The sequence below is a fragment of the Bubalus kerabau genome, chromosome 15 (assembly GCF_029407905.1).
Source record: "Bubalus kerabau isolate K-KA32 ecotype Philippines breed swamp buffalo chromosome 15, PCC_UOA_SB_1v2, whole genome shotgun sequence".
Lineage (NCBI taxonomy): Eukaryota > Metazoa > Chordata > Mammalia > Artiodactyla > Bovidae > Bubalus > Bubalus kerabau.
Genome location: NC_073638.1, coordinates 3,833,905 through 3,860,965, shown reverse-complemented (window position 1 = coordinate 3,860,965; position 27,061 = coordinate 3,833,905). Strand labels below are relative to the sequence as shown.

At 37.2% G+C, this 27,061-nt stretch overlaps 1 long non-coding RNA gene across 2 annotated transcripts in view; it reads left to right on the top strand.

Moving 5' to 3' along the window:
• Positions 1-1,349: 1,349 nt before the first annotated feature.
• The window catches only part of LOC129628052 (uncharacterized), a 118,251-nt gene continuing 92,539 nt past the window's right edge, over positions 1,350-27,061 (top strand). For both annotated transcript variants that reach the window (XR_008702708.1, XR_008702709.1), the window contains exon 1: positions 1,350-1,740. This is a non-coding gene — a long non-coding RNA (uncharacterized LOC129628052). The remainder of the gene's footprint in view (positions 1,741-27,061) is intronic.

Below are 27,061 nucleotides of genomic sequence, written 5' to 3'. Positions count from 1 at the left end.
TTGGAAAGGAAAAGACATGATTCTGTTTCCTAATTTAATGCAAATTTCTATTCAAACCAAAATAGTAGGAAACAATTTTAATATAGAAAGATATTATCATATATTTCCTTAGACTTGCCTTTTTTTTTTTTTTTTTTTGCTTGTTTGTTTTATTTTGTTTTCAAGCCTAAAATATATGCATTTCCCTGATTTGGCAATAATAAAGTTATCAAAAACCACATATTGTAGGATTAAAGAGCGAAAGTAGTTACAGTAACAGAAAGGAAAAAAATCTTGATTTAGAGATACTAGATAGACTCTAGAAGAGGTTTTTCTTAGATAAAGAAAATAAAGATAAATATTTTTATCTTTCTTTAGGATAAAAATATCTTCAAATCAGCTATTTATTAAATATGGGGCTTAAAATGAACTGTAGATAATTACAAGGATGCAATGATCCAAAATCCAGGGCCAGGGTATTTAACATAGCCTGTCCTCTTATAAGAATTTAATGAGCTCCTTGACCAGATCAGTATATTACATTCCCTCTCCAAAGGTTTTGAAGGTAAAAAGACAGCATAGTTTGCCGGGAGCCAGCATATTGCATATTGAGTGCATATTGCATATTGAGTGCAGCACTTTCCACAGCATCATCTTTCAGAATCTGGAATAGCTCAACTAGAATTCTATCACTGCCGGGAGCCAGCGTGAGGCACTCCGCCCATGACAAAGGTCATGAGGAAGGAGGCTCGGCATACGCAAAGGCGGGATCGAGCCTCAGGAGTCCCCCTGGAAATTCTCGAGCATCTACCCCCAAAACCAGAGTCTGCCTACTTTCTGCTTTGTGCTTTCACCTACACCTCTGACTTTACGGGGGGCTGTCCCCCACTACCTCTCTCTGAAAAAAGAGTTAGCTTACAGCTCCAGTTAATAATTCCTGGGTGTGACAGTGTTTAACCTACAAACTCCTTTGGAAATCCTCTAGCCTGCCTGAATAGGTTTTTCTGGCCACATGTGATTGTTCAGAGCCTCCCATCTGTGAGAGGCAGGAGATGTTCTAAACTGTCTAAACACAGATTCCTTTGATTAGTTAAAAGATTGATTAGAAATTGTATTGGTAAAGGGTTTTTCACTTATTGAGCCAATGTTTGCTGCTAAGTCTCCATACTCCGTACCTACTGTGTCCTTGGCAGTGTATTGATTGATATAATGGGTGTATAGAAATGTAAGTAGTAGCCTCAATGTTTGTAACGTTGGACCCTTGAGTTAATTCTTTCTTGATTGAGCCCACCTCACCTTTGCCCTATAGGAATGCAGCTTTATCCAATGCTTTTTTGGAGGCTGGTGCCTGACTTTGGAATAACCACCTTTAGAGAAAGATAAGTTTCTTAAAATGTTAACAGGCCTCCTGGCCAGAAGATGATGTAATTCACCTGAACTTTTGCATATGATAAGTTTGAAAGCCTGGCTTCGATTAGGACCAGGAACTGCTGTCCTTGCATGACTCCACCCCTTCCCCCATTATCCTCTATGCACAACTTTAGGTATAAAAACTACTTTGGAAAATAAAGTGCAGGCCTTGTTCACTGAAACTTGGTCTCCCCATGTCGCTCTCTCTCTCAAATTCTGGCTGAGTCTCCTCTCCATCTGGAGCGCGGAACCCGCCATGCTTGCTAATTATGCCTGGGCTTCTAAGATCTGACCGGGGAGGCCTCAGTGTCTCCTCTCCTTCAGGAGAACGGAAGGACGCCTGCAGCCTACGTAAGTGGTGCAAACTTCTTGTCTTGAAGTTTTATTGGTCTCCCGCGTAAACCAAGCTACTCAGCCTCTTTTCTCCACTGAATTTTCCTACTGAGCTATCCTCATTCTATTACTCTTTATATCTTTAATTAATATCTAATTGAAGCTATTGTATCCTTACCCTCGCCGACGCCATCCCCGCTTCGAATACCCTGGATCAGCCGGGGCTGGACCCCGGCAATAGTTAACTCTGTTAAGTTTTCTGTGTGCACACACACACACACACGCACACACACACCGCAAACCACTGTTTCCTAATTCATTCTAAAGATTTGCTTTATGCTAACTCAAACCCAAGAATTATATCAGTAGTGAAAATGAAATTATTACAGATACTATAATTGTAATTCATATGCTTCTGGTTCAGTGGAAATTTTCATCATCCTAAAATGCCTGGCTATAATGCAAAATGACTGCATAATTTTTCTTTAAAATCTCTCCTCAGTTCATTGGACACATATAGCTTCATCTTTCTATGCCCATTTTGGAGTACTTCTGAAAAAGTCACACAGAAATTCATACTGAGTTAGAAAATGTCAATATACTTTTAATTTTATGCTTGACAATTGATAGACAGATTCCTTCATTCAATTTATTCATTTTATTTCTTTACAGTGGAGGCTTTTGCTCGGATTAATATGCAGACATCCATTAAATAGACCAGCCCTTTGAGACTTTGTGATAAAAATGCATTTGGGTTCTAAATTCTCTGTTCCCTTTGAGTCACCAGATGATTTCCTGTCCTGTCTTCTTTACAAACCATCACAACACTCTCCTGGCATGGCTTAGGAGACATGTCTCAAAATGATGCTGGATTGGTCCTATTACCCAGTCCTTACCCCAATCCCTCTTGTCTACAAGATTGTACTAGAGATGAGCATTTTTCTGTCCTCAAGCAGCTCAGTCTTACAAAGTAAGACAATAAATCATCATAGAGTATATTACATGTTTATGTTACCATACTTAAATGTAAAGGCAACTAACTGTCAGAGTATACCTATGTTAGTGACATAAAACACTGCTTTAGTATCATGGAGGATAAATTGAGGATGTATGATATCTATGTACTGCGAATACACACATTGTTTTAGCTGGGTCTTGAAGAATGATAAAAGGGTAAGGAAAGGTAAAGAAGCTGTTTGACTAGAGTTTGTGAAACAAGCCAAAGCACACAATGCAGGGTGGGGAGTCAAGTAGTCTGAAGTGTTTAGATTTTAAAACACAGAACACAGAGTGAAGAAAGTAGCAGCAAGAAATGACTATGATGCTGGGAAGTGAGGCAGAGGCCAGGATTGAGCAATTGAATGAAATGTTAAAGAGTTTGGGGGAATTTAAAAAGGTTTTTTTGGAAATAATGAGTAAAGAATTCACTTGTTCAAACATATTATAAAAGATTAGCTGCTGCTGCTGCTAAGTTGCTTTAGTCGTGTCCAACTCTGTGCAACCCCATAGACAGCAGCCCACCAGGCTTCCCCATCCCTGGGATTCTCCAGGCAAGAACACTGGAGTGGATTGCCATTTCCTTCTCCAATGCATGAAAGTGAAAAGTGAAAGTGAATTTGCTCAGTCGTGTCTGACTCTTCGTGACCCCCTGGACTGCAGCCTACCAGGCTCCTCTGTCCATGGGATTTTCCAGGCAAGAGTACTGGAATGGGGTGCCATCGCCTTCTCTGATAAAAGGTTACAGGTGGTAGCAAAAAGCAAATTGCAAGTGTTGAGGTGAGATGTTCTCAAACTTAAAGGCCCTTGGTAAATATATTAAGGTGAAGTTGCTAGATCTTCAATCACTCTATGTAGAGGGGATCCAGGAACCTGGATTTTCAGGTTCCTGAAAGTGCCCCAGGGGTCAGTTTACAGAATACCTTGAGTAATTGTGGGTTAAGATATTGTATAGAAAGTAATGAAAGCAGCTGAGAGTAGAACTTTTTTTTTTTTTTTTCCAAGAAGTTGGGGATGAAGGAGAGAGAAGAAAATGGTTAAGAATATGAGATCTGGATTTGTTCTTTATAGGTTTGCCTCATGGTACCACCACTCATTTCTGTAAGATCTTGGGCAAATCATTCTACACTGTAATCTCCCCAAATGTAGAGTGGGAACAATCATAGCATCTAGCTCATAGGATTTTTTGAAGTTTATATGATGGCTAGAAATAAAATGATTCAGCTAATTTCCAGAAGATAGTAAGGTTTCAGTACCTTTTAGGAATTATTATTGCTGACATATTATTGGAGGAAGTGGTAGGATAAAGAAATAGTATTTTCAAAAACGCAGACTCTCTGCTGGTAGGATAAAGGAGAGTTACACAATGCAAAAAAATACATTTTTGAATCTGGATCTCAGATTTGGAGAAATAAATGGAATAAAAGACACAAGAGGTACACCTTGCTGAGAAAGAGAGGTAAATACTCTTTAGAAGCAGAAGCAAAAGGAGGAAGAATTAGAATTTAAAATATATCCTTATTAGTGCTGGAGGTAAATGAGAAAGTTTTAAATCCATCACCCATGGCTTTCTTGGTGATAATAAAAATATAATAATTTGCCCCTGAAAATGTTCCATGTTTATCCTTTCTTATTACCATTAGCCCTCAATTTCAGTAGGTATCTTCTTCTATTTCACAGAGAAAATCGAGAAGTACCTGAATTCTGCATGTACTTTCACAACTTTTGTGCATTATATTATACAATATCACTGTATTTTATTGATTCTCTTCACCCTTACTTCTGTGACGATGGTATTCATCTCTCTTCTCACATAAATCCAATCTCTTTGTTGACCTTGCCCCTCCTTTCCATCTCCTGTGAGATACCTTGCTCCATCAGTTTCTCCTACTCTTGCATCTTTAATTTCTTTATTTTATCTTTCTGTTCTTGTATGTTTCCTTACTGCTCTACAAACATTTTTTTTTTTTTTACTTCCCTGGTGGCTCAAGTGGTAAAGAATCTGCCTGCAAAGTGGGAGACCTGGATTTGATCCCTGGGTTCAGAAGATCCCCTGGAAAAGGGCACAGCTACCAACTCCAGTATTTTGGCCTGGAGAATTCCATGGGCTGTATAGTCCATGGGGTCACAATGAGTGGCTTTCACCACAAATATTTTAACTTACAACTATTATTTTTATTAACAATCTTTACAATTCTGTATATTTTCCTTTTTTTGAGCTAAAGTATCTTGATGATAACTCTAAGCAACACTTTCTCAATCATTCAATTCAAATGCTGTCATTGAAATTTCCTTCCTGATCTCTCTTTATAATTTGACATTCTTGGTCCTGTTTGTCTCTTTCATATTTTGAATTCTATATTTTTATACCCATTACTTTGCTTTATTTCCTTTTCAAATAACTTAAGATTTCAACTTAAGCAGTATCTAAATTTTTTTCTTTACTCTTTTAGCATTTTTTTTTTTATTCTAATCTCACTGGTTTGTATAGCTGTTCAAATGACTTTCAAATGTAAAATTTCTATTGGTTATCTCTACTTGGATTTCATGCAGGTATCTCAGACTCATTTGCATGGAAACCAATATCATCTTAAATTTTATTTTGCACACTCAAATCCTTCTTGGAGAAGAAAATGGCAGCCCACTCCAATATTCTTGCCTGGAGAATCCATGGATGACAAAGGAGCCTGGCAGGCTACAGTCCACGGGATCTCAAGAGTAGGACATGACTTAGTGACTAAACCACCAAATCTTGACTGAGCTTTCTTTCTGCCTTCTGCTTTTACACAAATGTTGCCATTACTCTTCCAAGTAACTTGGATTTAAAATTTGGATGTAAATTTGTGCCCTCACAGTACTTTAACAACTGTTTCTAAATGTTTCCAATACCTTCAAATCTTACCTTGGTAACATCTTTCATATCTTTTCTCTCTTTTACACATCATGGCCACCACGCTATTTCATACTCTAGTTGAGAAAATTGTGTATTGCACAATTTTAAGTGTGTCATTCACAAAGAATATGTTATAAATAGTATTCCATGGTATTGTGTACTACAAAATCTGCAGAAATATGCACAACTTTCTTGTAAATCCTAACTACCTAAACAATTGGCCTAGACTCATAGCCAGTCTTCTAACTTGTAGTTTTCTACTTGAATAAACCACACTGCAAATGATCTTCCCTAAAGTTTAGTTCAGTCATACCATTGTCATACTTGAAATTCTTCAATGATTTTTTTTTTACATTTTATTGAACAGAGCACTGACTCTTTAGTTCTGTAATAAAGTTCTTTGTCAAAATTCCCCCAATATACATTTAAGCCACAAAAATGTGTCTTGTGATTTCTTAAAATAAAAGTTTTTTTTTTTTTAATTTTGCCAAGAATTGCTTAAAATCTGTTTTCTATTTAAGACACAAACTGAAACTAATTTAATTTAAGCACAAAAGAACTATCTCAGGTGTCTAAGGAAATGTGAAAGAAAAACAGCACAAAACAGAAACAGTAACTCAAATGGTAAAGAATGTGGCTGCAATGCTGGAGACCTGGGTTCATTCCATGGGTCAGGAAGATCCCCTGGAGAAAGGCATGGTAACCCTCTCCAGTATCCTTGCTTGGAAAATTCCATGGACAAAGGAGGCTGGTGGGCTACAGCCCATGGCATTGCAAAGATCGGACACAACTGAGTGACTAACACCCAGACACACATAGAGTTTGGGAACTAGTTCAGCTCTTCAGATTCATTGCCAGGAATTTTTAATGTTTTCAGGTGAAAAACCATTTATGTTAAAAAAAAAATTCATGATTCTTGTAAAAGACAATAAGGAAGGTTTTATTCAGGGAAATGACTACATTGGGGTTTTGCAGTAAGGGAGAGAGATCAGGCTCAACTCCAAATATAGGGGCAAGTGAAGATTTATAGCCAAAGAGAGGAGTGGGAGTCAGTGGATAGATAGTATTAGAAGGAACATAATGACTAAGGGAATTCTTGAAGACCAATTCAACAAAATTCTTGCTGAAGGCAGGCCAGGGTGATAAGATTTTCAGGGAAGTAGATGAGGAATTTGATTAGATATCAAGGTTGGATGATTTTTACTAGAGAGATCCTGCAGTATTACTAAAACTGGATTAAACTGGCAAGGACAGAGCCCAAGGTTAGGTCCTTGAGGGTTTAGAGGAGGTTGACTATAGTTGTGTTGAGGAGAGTCTTTGTCAGTCTCTACACTGTTAAACTTGACTTGGTTATCAGCAAATCCCAGTATCTGTCCATCTCTATTAAAAATACTATAGTCTGAGAAGAAAGAATCTGATTGGTCTAGTTCAACTCAGTATCCACCTTACATATGGTCAGCAGGGCAAAATATCCAAATTCAAAGATAAGTACCCCATGTGCACTGGAGCAATAGGAGAAATAAAGGATTTGTTAATGCTAATTCCCCATGGAATATCTCCTCCATGTGGTGATGGCTGTTATAATCCCTCAGTATTTTAGGATCACTTGACAGTCATTTCCTTCACTGGCATATAAACATATTTTGGCAAACATTATATTTAATTACTTTTTTAATTTATTTTTTTATTGAAGGATAATTGCTTTACAGAATTTCATTGTTTTCTGCCAAACCTCAACATGAATCAGCCGTAGATATACATATATCCCCTCCCTTTTGAACCTCCCTCCCATCTCTCTCCCCATCCCACCCCTCTACGTTGATACAGAGCCCCTGTTTGAGTTTCCTGAGCCACATAGCAAATTCCCGTTGGCTATCTATTTTACATATGGTAATGTAAGTTTCCATGTTACTCTTTCCATACATCTCACACTCTCCTCACCTCTCCCCATCTGTTCTCTATGTCTGTTTCTCCATTGATGCCCTGTAAATAAATTATTCAGTACCATTTTTCTAGATTCCATATATGTGCATTAGTATACGGTATTTATCTATTTCTGACTCACTTCACTCTGTTGAATAGGTTCTGGGTTCATTCACCTCATTAAAACTGACTCAAATGTGTTCCTTTTTATTTCTGAGTAATATTCCATTGTGTGTATGCACCACTAATTCTTTATCCATTCATCTGTCAATGGGCATCTAGGTTGCTTCCATGTTCTAACTATTGTAAATTTTTCTGCAATGAACAATGGGATTCATGTGTCTTTTTCAACCCTGGTTTCCTCAGGGTATATGCCTAGGAGTAGAACTGCTAGGTCATATGGTGGTTTTATTCCTAGTGTTTTAAGGAATCTCCATACCATCTTCCATCTCCCATAGTGGCTCTATCAATTTACATCCACACCAACAGTGCAAGAACGTTCCATTTTCTCCACACCCTATCAGCATTTATTGTTTGTAGATTTTTTGATGATGGCCATTCTGACCAGTTGGAGGTGATATCTCACTGTAGCCTTGATTTGCACTGGTGGCTCAGATGGTAAAGCACCTGTCTGCAATGCAGGAGATATGGGTTCGATCCCTGGGTTGGGAAGATCCACTGGAGAAGGCAATGGCAACCCATTCCAGTACTCTTGCCTGGAAAATCCCATGGATGGAAGAGCCTGGTAGGCTACAGTTCATGGGGTCGCAAAGAGTTGGACGCGACTGAGCGACTCCACTCCACTTAACAATGAGTGATGCTGAACATCTTTTCATGTGTTTTTTAGCCATCTGTATGTTTTCTTTGGAGAAATGTCTGTTTAGGTTTTTTATCACTTTTTCATTGGGTTGTTTATTTTCCTGGTATTGAGTTGTATGAGCTGCTTGTATATTTTGGAAACTAATCTTTTGTCAGTTGTTTCATTTGCTATCATTTTCTCCCATTCTGAGGGTTGTCTTTTCACCTTGCTTATAGTATGGGTGAACTCTGGGAGTTGGTGATGTACAGAGAGGCCTGGAGTGCTGCAATTCATGGGGTCTCAAAGAGTTGGATACGACTGAGTGACTGAACTGAACTGAACTGATAGTATCCTTTGCTGTGCAAAAGTGTTTAAGTTTAATCAATTTCCACTTGTTTACTTTGGGTTTTATTTCCATTACTCTAGGAGGTGGGTCATAGATGATTTTGCTTTGATTTATGACATCAAGAGCTCTGCCTATGTTTTCTTCTAAGAGTTTTATACTTTCTGGTCTTACTTTTAGCTCTTTATTCCATTTTGAGTTTACCTTTGTGTATGGTGTTAGGAAGTGTTCTAATTTCATTCTTTTACATGTAGCTGTCCAGTTTTCCCAGCACTATTTATTGAAGAGGCTGCTTTTGCCCCATTGTATATTCTTGCCTCCTTTTTCAAAAATAAGGTACTTGTAGTTGCATGGGTTTATTTCTAGGCTTTCTATCTTGTTTCACTGGTCTATATTTCTGTTTTTGTGCCCGTACCATGCTATTTTGATGACTGTAGCTTTGTAGCATAATCTGACTTCAGAAAGGATGATTCCTTCAGCTCCATTCTTCTTTTCAAGACTGCTTTGGCTATTTGGGGTCTTTTGTGTTTCCATATGAATTGTGAAATTTTTTGTTGTTGTTGTTCTAGTTCTGTGAAAAATGCCATTGGGAGTTTGATAGGGATCACATTGAATCTGCATATTGTGTTTGGTAGTATAGTCATTTTCACAATATTGATTCTTCCTACCTAGGTGCAACTGTTTATGTCATCTTTGATTTCTTTCTTATTATTTTCTCTGTACAGTTCTTTTGTCTCCTTAGGTAAGTTTATTCATAGACATTTAATTCTTTTTGTTGCAATCGTGAATGGGATTGATTCCTTAATTTCTCTTTCTAATTTTTCATTGTTAGTATATAGAAATGCAAGTGATTTCTGTGTGTTGATTTTGTATCTTGCAACTTTGGTAAAATCACTAATTAGCTCTAGTAATTTTCTGATACTATTTTTTGGGTTTTATATGTACAGTATCATGTCATCTGCAAACAGTGAAAGCTTTGCTTCTTCCTTTCTGATCTGGTTTATTTTATTTTATTTTTTTCTTCTCTGACTGCTGTATCCAGGACTTCCATAACTATGTTGAATAGTAATGGTGGAAGTGGACACCCTTACCTTGTTCCTGATCTTAGGGGGAATGCTTTCAGTTTCTCATCATTGAGAATAATGTTTTTTGGAGGCTTATAATATATGGTCTTTACTACGTTGAGGTAGGTTCCTTCTATGTCCATTTGTTGAAGAGTTTTCATCATAAATGAGTGCTGATTTTTTTATTTTTGGCATCTATTGAGGAGATCATATGATTTTTATCTTTCAATTTGTTAATATGGTATATCACATTAATTGATTTGCATATATTGAAGAATCCTTTCATTCCTGGAATAAACCCAAATTGATCATGGTCTATGAACTTTTTGATGTGTTGCTGAATTCTGTTTGCTAAAATTTTGTTGAGAATTTTCGCATCTATATTCATCAGTGATATTGTCCTATAGTTTCCTTTTCTTGTATTGTCTTTGTCTGGTTTTGGTATCAGGATGATAGTGGCCTCTTAGAATGATTTTACAAGTGTTCGTTCCTCTGCAATTTTTTGACAGAGTTTTAGGATAGGCATTAGTTCTTCGCTAAATGTTTGATAGAATTCTCCTGTGAAGACATCTGGTCCTGGACTTTTGTTTTTTGGAAGATTTTTTATCATAGCTTCAATTTCAGTGCTTGTAACTGGGTTTCTCATAATTTCTATTTCTTCCTGGCTCAGTCTTGGAAGATTGAACTTTTCTAAGAATATGTGCATTTCTTCCAGGTTGTCCATATTATTGGCATATAGTTGTTCACAATAGTCTCTTATAATCCTTTGTATTTCTGCAATGTCTGTTGTAACCTCTCCTTTTTCATTTCTAATTTTGTTGATTTGATTCTTCTCTCTTTTTTACTTTATGCATCTGGCCAAAGGTTGTCAATTTTGTTTATCTGCTCAAAGAACCCGTTTTTAGTTTTATTCATCTTTACTATTGTTTGTTTCATTTCTTTTTCATTTATTTATGCTCAGATCTTTATGATTTCTTTCCTTCTACTAATTTTGGTGTTTTTGTTGTTGTTGTTGTTCTTCTTCTTCTTTTTCCAGTTGTTTTAGGTGTAAAGTTAGGCTGTTTATTTTATGTTTTTCTTGCTTCTCGAGGTAGGATAGTATTGCTATACACTTCCCTTTTAGGACTGCTTTTACTGCATTCCATAGGTTTTGGGTTGTTGTATTTTCATTGTCATTTGTTCTAGAAATTTTTTGATTTCCCTTTTGATTTCTTCAGTACTTGTCAGCTATTTAGAAATGTCTTTTTTAATCTACATGTGTTTGTAATTGATATCTAGTCTCATAGCATTGTGGTCAGAGAAGATGCTTGATACAGTTTCAATTCCCTTAAATTTACTGAGGTTTGATTTGTAACTCAAGATGTGGTCTATACTGAAGAATGTTCCATATGCACTTGAGAAGATGATGTATTCTTTTGCATTTGGATGGAATGTCTTGAAGATATCAATGAGGTCCATCTCATCTAATGTATCATTTAAGACTTGTATTTCCTTATTAATTTTCTGTTTTGATGATCTGTCCATTGGTGTGAGTGGGGTGTTAAAGTCTCCTACTATGTCAATTTCTCCTTTTATGTCGGTTAGTGTTTGTCTTATGTACTTAGGTGCTCCTATGTAGGGTGCATGGATATTAACAATTGTTATGTCTTCCTCTTGGATTGATCCCTTGATCATTATGTAGTGCCCTTCCTTATCTCTTGTAATCTTTGTTATAAGGTCTATTTTGTCTAATAGGAGGATTACTACTCAAGCTTTCTTTTCCTTTCCATTTGCTTGGAATATATTTTTCCATCCTGTCACTTTCAGTCTATATGTGTCTTGAGGTCTAAAGTGGGTTTCTTGTAAACAGCATATATATGGGTCTTGTTTTTGTATCCATTCAGCCTGGCTGTGTCTTTTGGTTGGAGCATTTAATACATTTATATTTAAAGTAATTATTGATATATATATTCCTATTGCCATTTTGTTAATCATTTGGGGTTGATTTTGTAGATCTTTTTTTCTTCTCTTGTATTTCTTGACTATACAAGTCCTTTTAACATTTGTTATAAAGCTGGTTTGGTGGTACTGAATTCTCTTAACTTTTGCTTTTCTGAAAAGCTTTTGATTTCTCCATGAATTTTGAATAAGATCCTTGCTGGGTACAGTGATCTTGGTTGTAGATTTTTCTCTTTCCATATCTAAGATAAGATTAGATTTAAATATATCCGTCATTCCCTTCTGGCCTGCAGAGTTTCTGCTCAAAGATCAGCCATTAAACCTATGGGGTTTCCCTTTTATGTTACTTGTTGTTTCTCCCTTGCTACTTTTAATATTCTTTCTTTGAGTTTAGTCTTTGCTAATTTGATTAGCATGTGTCTTGGCATGTTTCTCCTTGGGTTTATCCTGTATAGGACTTTTTGTGACTCTTGGACTTGATTGACTATCCTTTTCCATGCTTGGGAAATTTTCATCTGTAATCTCCTCAAAATTTTTCACATAGCCTTTCTTTTTCCTTTCTTCTTCTGGGATTCTTATTATTCTAATGTTGGTGTGTTTGATATTGTTCTAGAGGTCTCTGAGCCTATCCTCAGTTCTTTTCATTCTTTTTACTTTATTCTGCTCTTCAGAAGTAATTTCCACCATTTTATCTTCCAGCTCACTGATTCATTCTTCTGCTTCAGATATTATGTTATTGCTTCCTTCTAGAGTATTTTTAATTTCAATAATTCTGTTTGTGTCTGCATGTTTATTCTTTAATTCTTCTACTTCCTTGTTAATTGATCCTTGCACTTTCTCCATTTTGCTTTCGAGGATTTGATCATCTTTACTAACATTATTCTGAATTCTTTTTCAGGTAGTTTACCTAGTTCCTCTTCATTTATTTATACTTCTGTGTTTCTAGTTTGTCCCTTCATTTGTGTAGTATTTCTCTGCCTTTTCTTTTTCTTTTTAACTTATTGTGTTTGGGGTCTCCTTTTCCCGGGTTTCAAGGTTGAATTATTTCTTTCTTTTGGTACCTACTTTCTAAGGTTAGTCCAGTTGTTTGTGTAAACTTCTTCTTTTTTTTTTTTTTTAATTTAATTTTATTTTTAAATTTTACATAATTGTATTAGTTTTGCCAAATATCAAAATGAATCCACCACAGGTATACATGTGTTCCCCATCCTGAACCCTCCTCCCTCCCCACATCATCCCTGTGGGTCGTCCCAGTGCACCAGCCCCAAGCATCCAGTATTGTGCATTGAACCTGGACTGGCAACTCGTTTCATACATGATATTTTACATGTTTCAATGCCATTCTCCCAAATCTTCCCACCCTCTCCCTCTCCCACAGAGTCCATAAGACTGTTCTGTACATCAAGGGTGAGATTTGTGCTGAGTTTTTGTTTATTTGTTTTTCCTCTGATTGGAAAGGCTGAATGAGGTGGTAATCCTGTCTGCTGATGATTGGGCTTGTATTTTTTGTTTGTTTGTTGTTTACATGATTGTTGGGTGATGCTGGGTCTTGTATTACAGTGGCTTCCTTTGTGCTAGTTCTCACTATTTGATAGCCCCTAGGGTTAGTTATCTGGTAGTTTAGGGTCTTGGAGTCTGTGATCCCACTCTAAATCTCAGGGCTTGTTCTCTGTTCAGGAATGCAGATTCTACAAGTGGTTTGTTATGGCATTAAGTGAGATTAAAACAAATATCCAAAAACGAGAAACAAAAGATGAACCCTAGACAAATGGGAATAAAAAAATCTGTCAAATATAATTAAAATAATGGAATATACACATATACATATACACTTATGAGCAAAGTCAAAAGAGTCCAACAGAAACAAAGTACAATAGATTGACCTGGCAAACAAAGAAATCAAAAATTATATTTACCAATTAAGAACAAAACTAACTAAAGCACAAAGTGGAAAACAAAACTAAAGCATGGTGTCAAGTGGGGAATAAAGTAATGAAAATAAAACTAACAAATATTTTGAGAGGAAAGTAAAGAAAGAAAAGAAAGAAAGATTAGATATGCAAAGTTAGAGGTATATGAAGATTTATATATACTAAAGATTAACTACAAGGGGAAAAGAACAGTAGGAAAGCAAACAAATAAATAAGTGTAAAAAAGAATAGGTTTAAAAAATTAAAAGTTAAAATTATTTTTTAAAAAAGAGAAAAGATAAAAAAAAGAAAAAAGAAAAGAAGAAGAAGAAGAAAACTCCACAGAACTGCAAAAGCCTAGTGTAGGTGCAGAGGTTTATAACAGCAATGAAAAGTGTGACCGAATATACACACACACACACATATATATACACCTATAAGCAAAATCAAAACAGTCCAACAAAAGTAAAGCACAATATATTGATCTGGCAAACAAAGGAAACATAAAATTATATCTACAAGAACAAAACTAACTGAAGCACAACTGGAAAACAAAACTAAAGCAAAGTGCCAATTGGGGAATAAAGTAATGAAAAGAAAACTAACAAATATGTTGAGAGGAAAGAAAAGAGAGAAAGAGTAGATATGCAAAGATAAATAGTGGTAGATAAAGAAGATTTATATATATTGAAGATTAACTGCAAGGGGAAAAGGACAGTAGGAAAAGCAAAAAAAGGAATAAATGTAGAAAAAATAATAAAATGTTTAAAAAATTAAAATTAAAAAAAGAGAAAAGGAAAAACAAAAACAAACAAACAAAAAAACCTCCCAGAATTGCAAAAGCCCAATATAGAGGCAAAAGTTTATAACAACAATAAAAAATGTGGGGAAAAAAAAAAACTAAAAAATTTAATTAGCTTTCATAGTGCCAATAAAATTGACAACTATAATGGGGGTGGGGTGGGGAGGGAAAAAAAAATCCAAAGAATCTACAGAAGCGAAAACATAAGAATAAAAATGCCTTTTCTTGAGTCACTGCTGTCAGAGTCCTTTCCCTCCCTGTGAGTCACAGTCCACTTCACCTCCCTAGGATCCCCTCCAACACTCTGCTGATCTTTTGACCTGCTATAAGGGCAGTTAAGATTCTAATCTGTTCCTACTCCTGTGTGTTCTTGCCTCCAGTATCCACAGCTATCAGAACTAGTGCATTTTCTTTTGTGGGAGGTCTCAATGACCTTTTATATCTTCCACAGACACAGAATAGTTGATCGTGTGGATTTAATTTGCAGCTTGTACAGATGGTGGGAGGGTTTGGGGTCTTCTTTAGTCACACTGCCCCTGGGTTTCAATTGTGGTTTTATCTCCACCTCTTCATGTGGGTTGTTCATTGGGGTTGCTTTTGAGGCTGCCCTGGAGGACTTGGCTTTGTCCCTGTGAGGGTCAGGTGTGGAGGTGGTGCAGCTGCTTGAGTTTCAGGGGTTCTGTCAGCACCAGGTACTTGGGAGTTGGCGGCTAGGGCAGCAGGAAATATAGTGCTCTAGAAGGGTATGGCAACCAGTATTGGCCAGTATGCTCCAGTGTTCTTGCCTGGAGAACCCCGTCCCTGACAGAGAAGCCTGGCAGCCACAGTCTACAGGATCGCAAAGAGTCGGACATGACTGAAGTGATCTTGTGCACATAGATGCAAGACTTTTTTTGCCTGCCCTAGAGATGAGCATGAAGGTGGAGCAACTGCTTGGCTTGTGGGGACTCTGGTGGTGCCAAGTGCATAGGGATATGGACTGACTCCACAGCAGGAGTTATGGCCCTCTCAGAGTCTTTTTTCGAGCCTCTTGTAGCTGGCGATCAGAAGGCCTCTTTGGCCAGTCTTTCTCCATAGATCTGCCAGTTCAGGCACTTAGAGGACTTCCTTGCCTGGGGTCCTTCTCTGTTGATTGGTGTATCAGGCACTTAAAGGGACACCATGGGTGGGGTCCTACTCTGTAGTGTAGTGCCTCAGGCGTTTGCTGGGCCAGCCTCTCTATTGTTCAGCTGCGGAGGCTGGCCTGTGGGGAGAGAGGCTATGGTGATGGCTCCACCCCCTATACATGACTCAGCAGTATCACCTTGCTTCTATGGCTGCCTGGCTTTCCTCCACAGGCATTTCCCACCACAATCTCCTCCCTCACACCCCCTCGATCTGTCTCTCCACAGTCAAGACCAGCCCTTGCCCTGGGATTGCTCCACAATCCCTAAACTCCAGCTCCCAGCCACCGCACCGTCTAGGGTACCTATGGCTGTGGCAAGGGCTGTCTGTTCTCATTCCGTTTAGACTACCACAGATCAGCTCTCTCACTCTCAGCCTTAAATGTTTCCCTTCTGACCCAGATAATTGCCCCGATGTGGGGATCGGACCCCTGCTTCAGTTTCCCCACCTGCCAAGGGCAGGCCCAGTCCTACTAACACTCCCATTTTTTCCCCCTAGTTCCTTCATCCTACCGAGTTTTGTGTGGTTCTATATATTCCTTTCTGCTGGTCAGGTACTCCTGTCCACTCTGAGCTGATGTTCTGAATGCATGAATCTACTTACTTTTATATGTCATATTTGTATCAACTGTGCACAACCCCAATAGCTCAATAGCTTTTTCAGACAGCATTTCATTGCCTTACTTGTCTTTGTCTATCCCTTTCACATGGCAGGGGCAATGATATTTGCCTCACAGTCAGTGCTCAGTAAATGACTGCTAGAGTGAAATGAATTGAAATTATTTTATCTTGAGTTATTATACCATGAATCACTTCAAATTACAGAAGAAAAACTTCACTCTGGTCTTTAAGATCATTCCCTCCTACTCAATACAACTATTCTTCCTCCTTACCCTGATGGCCTCCCACTCTGAGCACCTCTTATAAATTATTTGATGCTGATTTAGAAAACAATCTAGAGACCAAAAAAAAAAAAAAAAAGCTCCATCAGGCATCCTTTAATATGTCAAACTGGATTTTCTTTTAAGTCTATCCCCCACATTTTCAATCCAATGTAATTCTAAGATTGGACTCCATTTATATTATCGATATCTACAGTCTGATGTATAACATTTTGAGTTAAAACCATATATATAATTATACTACATAGTTATCCAAGAGTGATTTGTATTTTTATGGATGGGACTAATTATTTTTAGAAACCTGAGGTGCAATATTTCTGCCTGTTTTCTTTGTGTAATTTGCAAGTTTACATGTTTGACTACATGCTGTTCATATTTTGATGAGATTTCAATTAATTATACCTGTGCTGTGCTTTGCTTAGTTGCTCAGTCATGTCTGACTCTCTGTGACACTATGAAATATAGGCTGTCAGGCTCCTCTGTCCATGGGAATTCTCCAGGCAAGAATACTGGAATGGGTTGCCATGCCCTTCTCTGGAATTAAACCTGGTAAAGGCTCATTATAAAATGCCCAGTTGCCTGTTCCTCTGAAAGAATTTCCACTAAGTTTTCTCAGTCTAATTTAGGTGACAAGAAAAGCAAAAAGAGAAAGAAATAAAAATGAAACCTGAGTGAGACTAAATAACAAATTTGGTGTAGTGACACTGTAAAATTTGCCACAGAATTGCCCAGGCATAGTTAATAAAATGTGTTACTGATATTGAATGAGATGGTTGGATTGCATCACTGACCCAATGGACATGAGTTTGAGTAAGCTCTGAGAGCTGGTGATGGACAGGGAATCCTGGCATGCTGCAGTCCATGGGGTTGCAAAGAATTGAATACAACTGAGTGATTAAATTGACTGATATTGGACTGCATGCTAACTGTGTAAAAAGAAGTATTTTATGTTGGCTATTATGAACCATGATTTTTATATGATTATTGCTATGTATCAGTATTTAGGTATTGTCAAGTGGCACAGGAAAATTTGAGCATAAAATACTCTAGTAGGTAGTTCACTCTCTATGTATAGTAAATTTATTCATCAAGTGTTTTGACATTAAATGATGTCGTTTGTAAAACTTGTGGAAACTTGGAGTTACTATGGAAACATATAATAGGGAGACCTCAAGGGAGAACCCTTATAAATACAAGATTTTCTTCTTTATCTCTCGTTTGCTTTATTCATCTTCTTAGATTTAAGTCTGTCATTAATGTTCTGAAAGTAAAATTTCCAAAGTGCTTTGCAGGGCTTATCTTTCTATCACTACCCCAGCAATTTAAAATTGAGTAAACACCATCAGGATCCATTCACTCATGCAAGGATTCATGATTCTAATTGCTGTTCCCTAAGTATTATATATTGTTTGCACAAAATAGCATTGCTTGGCCTTCAGATAATCAGTTCAATGACAGCTGCAATGAATCTTCCTCCTACTATTCAGTGTCAGGTGCATTTCACAGCTTTACTGTCTCCCTTTTGTGAACAGTAATTATCTGAATCTTCTGAGCTTAATGTTTATGCTGAAGCATCTGTATTCTGTAATACTATAATTCAGGAAGGCACCTGGATTTCTTCTGATAAGGTGTACCCCTGATTTCCTCTTGTATTATCACCTTTTCCCATCCAATATCACAATCAAAGGAAGCAGGCTACTTCTCATGTAGATTTTAAAGAAATTCCCGTGAAGTGACAGATGAACACAGGCATTTATTTCTCACCCATATAAAATCCAACGTGGGAGATGTCAGAGGCTCGGAGGCTCTCCTTCATGCAATTATGCAGAAATACAAGCTCTTTCAATCTTGCAATTATGTCATTAAAAAAAAATAAAGTTGGCCATATTGCCTGGCATGTGGGATCTTAGTTCCCTGACCAGAGATCAAGCTCACACCCCTTGCAGTAGAAGCACAGAGTCTTAACCACTGAACTACCAAGGAAGTTCCTCCATCAACTTTAACATGTGACTTCCAAGATTAGGGCAGTTTTCTTCATCTCAGTCATCCAAAAGGGAAAGAGAATAAAGACATACACTTGAAAGGCTTTCATAGGCCAGAACAATAATCCAGAACATACCAATTCTGCTTCCATTTCATTGATTAAAATTTAGTCACATGACCCCTTTTAAGAGAGGGTGCTGATCTAGCTATATGTACCAAAATAAGAGGAAACAGTTTTGATGAATAGCTAGCCAGGTTCTACTAAGTGAAAGTTGCTTTAATGTTTTTCTTTTTCATTGCAATATAGCTGATATACAATGGATTAGCTTCAGGTATAGTACATAATGATTTGACATCTTCATACATCATGTAATCATCACCATAATAGGTCCAGTAATCATTTCTATATATATTATTACAGTATTGTTACCATATCCCCTATAAGGTATTATCAATACTGATTTGTTACATAATTGGTGGTTTGTTCCTCTTAAATCCCTTCAATAATCTTACCCATCTCCTACCATCCTCCTTTCTGGGAACCAACAATTTATTCTCTGTATGAATCTGTTTTCATTTTTAGTTTTTTTTTTTTTGTTCTTATTGAGATTCCTCCTATAAGTAATATCATGTAGTGTTTGTCTTTCTCTGACATATTTCACTTAGCATACTAGCCTGTAGACCCATACATATTATTGAGAATGACAATATTTCTTTTAATGGCTGAGTAATACTCCAGTATATACATATATATATATATATATATATACACACACACACACACACCCCACCTTTTTTGTCTACTTATATATTGATGGCCACTTAAGTAGCCTCTGCTGCTGCTGCTACTAAGTCGCCTCAGTAGTGTCCGACTCTGCGTGATCCCACAGACGGCAGCCCACTAGGCTCTCCCATCCCTGGGATTCTCCAGACAAGAACACTGGAGTGGGTTGCCATTTCCTTCTCCAATGTATGAAAGTGAAAGGGAAGTCGCTCAGTCATGTCCGACGCTCAGCGACCCCATGGACTGCAGCCTTCTAGGCTTCTCCATCCATGGGATTTTCCAGGCAAGAGTACTGGAGTGGGGTACCATTACCTTCTCCGTAGGTAACCTCTACATCTTGGCTAATGATGCAGTGAAACTTGATGTGCATATGTCTTTTCAAATTATTGTTTTGATTTGCTTTGGGTAAACAACCAATTGTAAAACTGCTGGTTTATATTTTCAGCTTTTTAAGAACCTGCATATGGTTTTCCTGTAGTGGCTTTACCAATTTAGAATCCCACCAACAGTGCAGGAGTGTTTTTTTTGTTTGTTTTTTGTTTTTTTCCCCCACATTCTCCCCAACATCTGTCATTTGCTGGTTTTTTGTTTGTTTTTTGATAATAATCATTCTGTCACTTGTCAGGGGGTATCTTATTGTGGTTTTGATTTGTATTCCCCAATAATTAGTGATATTGACCATTTTTTTTTTTTTTTAATGTCTCTGTTGGCCATCTGTGTGCCTTTGGAAAGATGTCTGTTTAGGATCTCTCCTCATGTTTTAATCAGGTTGTTTGTTCCTTTGATATTAAGTGGTAGGACTTCTCATATAATTGAATACAAATCCCCTTTAGGGTATATCATTTGCAAATATCTTATCCCATATAGCACCTTCCTTTTAAATTTGTTGAAAGTTTTCTTCACTCTGCAAAAATTTCTTAGTTTCATGTAGTCTTATTTATTTTTTCTTTCTGGAGGAGACATGAAAATATTGCTAAGATCTATGTCTAGCATGTGCTGCCTATATTTTCTTACAGGAGTTTAACTGTTTCATCTCTTACATTTAAGCTTTAAATCCATTTTGAGTCTATTTTTGAACACAGGATATAAAAGTAGCCCAGACTATTCTTTTGTATGTAACTGTCTAATTTCCCCAATAATATTTTTCCTCATTTTATACTCTTGTTTCATTTTTCATACATTAATTTACATTATTTAGGTACTTTATTTTCTGAATTCTCTGTTCTGTGCCATTGACCTATGTGCCTTTATTTGTGTTATACAACACTATTTTGATTACTGTAGCTTTATACTACTGTTTGAAATAGAAAAAAAGCATGATACTTCCAACTCTGTTTTTCATACTCAAGATGGCTTTGGCTATTCAGAGTCCTTTGTTTCCACACAAGTTTTGGAAGTATTTGTTATAGTTCTGTAAAAAATGCCATTGGTATTTTGATAGGGATTGCACTGAATCTGTAGATTGCCTTGGATAGTATGGTCTTCTAAACAATATTGATTTTTCCAATCCAAGACCATGATGTATCTTTCCATCTGTTTGTGTTGTCTTCAAAATCTTTAATCAGCATATTATAGTTTTTGAAGTACAGGTCTTTTGCCTCCTTCAATAGATTTATTTCTGGATATTTTATTGTATTTGATGTGATGGAAAACAATATTATTTCCCTAATTTCTCTTCCTGACATTTTAGTCTTAGTGTATATTAATTTTATATCCTGCAAATTTACCATATTTGTTGATGAGTGTTAGGAGTTTCCTGGTGATATTTTTAGAATCTTCTATGTGTAGTAGCAGGACATCTGCAAGCAGTGACAATTTTACTTCTTTCTTCCAACTGGCTATTTTTTTTTTCCTTTTTCTTTTATGATTGCTGTGGCTAGAACTTCCAAAATTATGTTGAATAAAAGCTGTGAAAGTAGGCATCCTTGTCTTTTCCCTGATTGTAAAGGAAATGTTTTCAGCTTTTCACCATTGAGTATGATGTTACCTGTGGTTTTTATAATATATGGCCTAGTGAAAGAGAAAGAGAGAAGTTTATCAAGATCCATAAAATAAGACTCCTTGCTTGAGTCTTGATAGATATTTATAAATATTTTGCATCCTCTCTGTGAGAGCTGTATTTCTCGGGGGGGCTATTTTTGTGACTCGATGAACATGAGTTTAAGCACACTCCAGAAGACAGTAAAGGGCACATCTCCCATGTATAGCACACATATTGTGTGCTGTAGTTCATAGGATTGCAAAATGTTTGACATGACTTATCTAGTGGACAACTGATTGGCACAAATGATAAAGAATTTGCCTGGCAATACTGGAGATGCAAGAGATGCAGGTTTGACCCCTGGGTTGGGAAGATCATCTGCAGAAGGAAACGGCAACCCGTTCTGGTATACTTGCCTGGAAAATTCCATGGACAGAGGAACCTGGCAGACTACAGACCATGGTCAGACCCAGCCCAGCATTCACACTCTTGGCTAGTCAAAATGACAGCCTTATTTGAACCCTTGGAAAACTCAGGAGCAAAGAAGGCCTTGTACAGTCCTTCCAAACTGTGGAAAAAAAGTGAGGCCTTCTACCTCCAGATTGTAGACAATTGTAAAAAAAATTTTTAAAAGCTTTTATATTGGTAGAAATAAGGTTAAACGAAGTCCAATGGCCTTTCAGAATCTATACTTAATATTATTATTACAGGTGTTATTTATTCTTAGAATAGGTCAACAAGGGTGTCAACCCCCATAGTGGCTATATTTTCTTCCACTTAAATTAGTTTTGACATATTGAGTATTTACACAGTTCTAGAAGCTAAAAGTCTAAGATTAGGTATAGACTGTTTTGCTTGAGTCTCAAGGCTGTGTCCTCATGAGCTCCCTGTGTCCTCACATGGTTGCCCACAGTCTCTATGCTCTGTGCTTTTCTCTCTCTTTTATAAGGATGCTAGTCAGGGTGGTCTCATTTTGCAGACCTCTTTTAAAGGCCCTATTCTCCAAATACTGTCACATTCCAATGTACTAGGGTTTAGGACTTTATCATATGAATATTCAGGAAAAAAATTCAGTCTATAACATAAGGCAATATATATCTTCAGGATCAAAGTAACTTATTGAATATATTAAATAGATGGGTTGTATGAAATAATGAAAGTAGAATTTGTTTGATTGAATCACAGTTCTCAACAAAAGTGAAAGCCCTTCAACCTCTCTCCTCTAATGAGTATAAGACACACGAAACACTTGCATGGTAAATATGTAGATAACACATTGTTTAAAAAAGAGACACAGATGTATAAAACAGTCTTTTGGACTCTGTGGGAGAGGGAGAGGGTGGAATGATTTGGGAGAATGGCATTGAAACATGTATAATATCATATAAGAAATGAATCGCCAGTCCAGGTTCAATGCAGGATACAGGATGCTTGGGGCTGGTGCACTGGGATGACCCAAAGGGAAGGTACGGGGAGGGAGGTGGGAGGAGGGTTCAGGATGGGGAACACGTGTACACCCGTGGTGAATTAATGTTGATGTATGGCAAAACCAATACAATATTGTAAAGTAATTAACCTCCAATTAAAATAAATAAATTTAAATTAAAAAATAAAGAAAGAAAGAATAGAAATTTTAATAAAATCTGAAGTGACGAAATGGACCTCAACTGAGGAATAAAAGATAAAATACAAATAGATGAAGAGTAAAGGAAAGGGCATTTCAGGATAGTGAAGTGATCTAACCATGATATATATAAGACTAAAGTATATTGTGTGCTGAAGATACAGTGAAAAAATTAGTCTGACTAGAGTAGAAGGTCATTGGAGGTTTACTTCAGTGGAAAAGTGTATTAAGTAGACTGCAAAGGACAGGCCAGAGACCAATTAGAATGTTAATGAAATAAGTCAGATGAAATGACATTGAACTTGGATGGCAGTGTTGCAACTTAGAGAATCATAAAGATGAAAAAATTATCATGAAGGAAATTGTGTTCTTGTGATTGTCTCAAAATAATCTAAGTTGACTAGTACAGAGGTAAAACACTTGGAGAATTTTGAAATAAAGCTTCTATTTTGGAAAAGGGGAGGTTGAATTAAGCTTCATATAAATAAAATGGCCACAGGTTACCTAGGTGGAAATATCCATTATGCAGTTAGAAAATGGAAATGAAACATAGCATAAAATGTACAATTAAGCTAAACATGTAAAAATGAATGAGTCCCTCTTTTAAAGGTTGAGTGGAAAGAGGTTACAGAAGAGGTGGATATTGAGGGCATAAGACGTTAAATTTAATAACTTAGAAGTATCATGACATAAATAAATAATGAAGCCCTGAATGTAATCCTACTGAAACAGGCATGGATGATTCATGTCAATGTATGGCAAAAACCACTACAATATTGTAAAGCAATTAGCCTCCAATTAAAATAAATTAATTTACAAAGTAAAGACATATGATTGGTCAGTGGGATGAATAAAATCAATTATCATAAAGGATCATTGACATAAATATTGAAATGATCAAGAAAATGGTTGAAAGTAAAGATTAGAGTTAAATTCTAAATTCTGTTTAGGAAATGGAAGTGGGTCCTGATAACAAGTGAGACAATAGCAGCAATGTTTAGAAAAGGAAATTCTAATTAATATAGACGATGACAGAGGATGAGATGTTTGGATGGCATTACTGACTCAATGGACATGTGTTTGAGCAAGTTCCAGGAGCTGGTGATGGACAGGAAAGTCTGATGTGCTGCAGTCCATGGGATCACAAAGAGTCAGACACGACTGAGTGACTGAACTGAACTGAATTAATATAGAATTCTGTTGATGAGATACAAGTGTATCACAATTAAATGGCCATTTTAACTCTATATTTCTGCATAGCTCTAACAGTAGTGATACTAGTGAGACTGTGACAACATATTTACATTTTTAAATGTTAATTATAAGAGTACGTGTGTTTTGTCTTCTATCTAGATTATAATCCTTTGAGGAAGCTTATCATTACATTTCCCTTTTGCAATAATAGTTCTAAATATGAGCTTAACTTTTAAATACTTGAAAACTGTAAGTAAACCAATAATTAGTTTAACCTGATGTGCTTGTATAAACACATGCATACACATAAGCCTTTATATACACAGGTGAGCAAATCTATCTAGATCAGTAAAAATTATATCTAGGAGGCAGCAAAGAGGTTGGTACCTTCCTTATTTTGCATATATTTAAACAAACTTATTTACTGTTGTTGTTTAGCGGCTAAGTCATTTCCAACTCTTTTGCGATCCTTTAGACTATAGCCTGCCAGGCTCCGGGCTTCCCTCATAGCTCAATTGATAAAGAATCTGCCTGCAATGCAGGAGACCCGGGATCAAGTCCTGTGTCAGGAAGATCCCCTGGAGAAGGAAACAGCAACCCACTCCAGTATTCTTGCCCGGAGAATCCCATGGAAAGAGGAGCTTGGCAGGCTACAGTCCAAAGGGTCTCAAGAGTCAGACATGACTGAGTGAGTAAACCATCATCATCACTGCCAGGCTCCACTGTCCATGGAATTCCCCAGGCAAGAATACTGGAGTGGGCTGCCATTCCCTTCTCCATGGAATCTTCTTGACCCAGGGATCGAACTCGTATCCCTGCTTGGCAGGAAAGCCCAAAACAAACTCATAGACAAAGTAAAAGTCGGTCAGTTGTGTCCAACTTTTTGACACCCCAAGGACTCAATTCTTGGAATCCATGAAATTCTCCAGGCAAGAATACTGGAGTGTGTAGCCTTTCCCTTATCCAGGGGATCTTCCCAACTCAGAAATCAAATCCATGTCTCTTGCACTGCAAGCAGATTCTTTACAAAGTCCAAGAATACTGGAGTGGGTAGCCCATTCCTTCTCCAGTGGATCTTCCCAACCCAGGAATCGAACTAGGTCTCCTACATTGCAGGCAGATTCTTTACCAACTGAGCTTTCAGGAAAGCCCATAAATTAAATATATAGCTGTTCAGAAAATTAAAATGAAAGTAGTTTTGTTCAGGCTTCAGAAGCAAGAGAGCAGGCCTCTGACCTCCTTCTAGTCTGCCTAGAAACTGCTTGGATTCCATGACTATCTACAAGCACAGCAAATTTGATGGCACTTTAGGTAAGAAAGTGATGGGTCTTGGAATTCTTGAGCTCCTGGAGGCCTGGCCAACCATCTAGTGCCTAAGAAGTCCTTATGACTGGAAGGTGAAACCAACAGCATTGAAAAAGTTAAAGTAAAATCAGACTTGAATTTTTTCATGCAAACTGATGATGATAACAGTTTGAAGCCTGGGATATTAAGCCAAAACTGCAATGTGAAGGCTTGCTTGTGGGGTGGACTCACCACCCAGGACCCTTTCCCAAATGAAACTTAAGATTATTGCTATGTGGGACTTCCCAGCACTGTTCAAGTCTGGATGTAGGTGTTGGCTCAATTTGGTGATGTATATGCTATTATTTTTCTCTCTGTTGTTTCTATTTCTTTTTTCTAATGATTGTGTGCTAAAATTAAGTTAAATAATCCTCTGTTAAAAACTGAAATTGTTTATTTGTATGTAATGAATGTTTTCCTTTGTGAACGAATCCTTTGTGCCTAAAAAGAAAGTAAAACTTTCAGCAGAACCACACCTTATATTTAAATGTGTTGTGTGGTAAGTCAATTCAGTCATGTCCAACCCTTTAAGACCCTATGGACTGCAGCCCTCCAGGCTTCTATATCCATGGGATTCTCCAGGCAAGAATACTAGACTAAGTTGCTATTTCCTTCTCCAGTGGATCTTCTCAAACCAGAGATCGAACCCTCATCTCTTAAGTCTACCTCCATTGGCAGGGGGGTTCTTTACCTCTAGCACCACCAAATAAAGCCACTATAACAGTGCATGGCACAAAAGAAGGGCTCAACGAGTTTTTGCTAGAGCTAGTATTTTAATTACTGTCACATTCACTTTCCCTCATAGACAAAGTTATGTGGCTAAATATGTGTGAGGAAATTCCTTAACTACCAAACACCCATACTGCTATTTCTATATAATTGTATATTTCCAATAGCATTTTTGACCAGTAGTAAGAAACTGAAATATATTCAAACCTTGTTTGCTTTATTTCACACACACAATCATTAAGATAGCATGTTCTCAATGCAAACTCATGCACAAAAGCAATGACTTTCTTAATATCCTACAGTATGTGAATACCCAAATGTAGTTCTCAGGAAAGGGAAGGTTTATGAGAAGTTTGCAGACACCTATAATATTCTTTTTAAATATATCAATTCAGTTCAGTCACTCAGTCGTGTCCAACTCTTTATGACTTCCTGGACTGCAGCACACCAGGCCTCCCTGTGCAAACTCATTTCCATTGAGTCGGTAATACCATCCAACCATCTCATCCTCTGTCATCCCCTTCTCCTCCTGCCTTCAATCTTTCCCAGCATCAGGGTCTTTTCCACTGAATCAGTTTTTCGTGTCAGGTGGCCAAAGGATTGGAGCTTCAGCTTCAACATCAGTCTTTCCAATGAACACCCAGGACTGATCTCCTTTGGGATGGACTGGTTGGATCTCCTTGCAGTTCAAGGGACTCTCAAAAGTCTTCTCCAACACCACAGTTCAAAAGTATCAATTCTTCAGTACTCAGCTTTCTTTATAGTCCATCTCTCACATCCATACATGACTACTGGAAAAACCATAGACTTGACTAGACAGACCTTTTTTGGCAAAGTAATGTCTCTGTTTTTTAATATGCTATATAGGTTGGTCAAAGGTTTCCTTCCAAGGAGTAAGCATCTTTTAATTTCATGGCTGTGGTCACCATCTGCAGTGATTTTGGAGACCCCCAAAAATAAAATCAGC